Genomic DNA, 839 nt, shown 5'->3' with positions numbered 1-839 from the left:
GGAAAAGCGCAGCTAAAGGCGAAGCCGAACGGGCCGGGCCGGGATTCCCGCAGGAAGGGGTGCAGAGATCCCGGGGGTTCGGAGGGACCGCCCGGGGCTGCTCCGGCCGGGTTCGGTGCGGGCTGTCCCATCACAAACACGAACACAAACAAAAATACAAACTCAAACACAAACTCCGGGCCGTGCCCGCTGCGCTGCCATGACCTGCCCGCGGAGCTCGGGGAGTCACTGCCCCTCAAGTGCCCGGGGGTGTCCGAATGTGGCACTCGGGGACGCGGAGAGGGGGATTGCGGTGCTGGGTGGGAGTTGGGCTCTGGGTTCCGGGCCCGGCTCTGCCCATCCCTGCCTCGGTGTCCCTGCGGAGCAAACTGGGAATGGGCACTGGTTCCCTCCGGGGAATGGGCACTGGGATGGGCACTGGGAACAGGCACTGGGAATGGGCTCTGGGCCAGTACAAGGCCTGCAGGAGCAGGTTAGGGAAGGGCTGGATGCAGTTGTGCCGACAGTGTCACGCGCATCATGGCTCCTCCGCGTTCCAGCTCTCCGGGGTTGATGTCCAGGTACAATTCCCTGATGTCCAGGTACAATTCTCTGAGTCCCAGATGGGACAATTGCCAGGTACAATTCCCTGATGTCCAGGTACAATTCTGCCATCTCTGAGTTCCCCCTGTCTGTCAGGGATGCAGCTGAAACCAGCCCGGTCCAAACCACGATCCATCTTCCTGATGAAAGAAAATCCCTGTCCACCTCAGCAACAGTGTTTTGACAGCTCTGCCATCACAAAACCCCAACTTCAGCTTTTCAACCCAGCTTTTCACTGCCACAAGTCACAGGGAAAG

The sequence above is a fragment of the Geospiza fortis genome, unplaced genomic scaffold (assembly GCF_000277835.1).
Source record: "Geospiza fortis unplaced genomic scaffold, GeoFor_1.0 scaffold2, whole genome shotgun sequence".
In the NCBI taxonomy this organism is placed as follows: Eukaryota; Metazoa; Chordata; class Aves; order Passeriformes; family Thraupidae; genus Geospiza; species Geospiza fortis.
Note: the sequence above shows the minus strand (reverse complement) of the source record.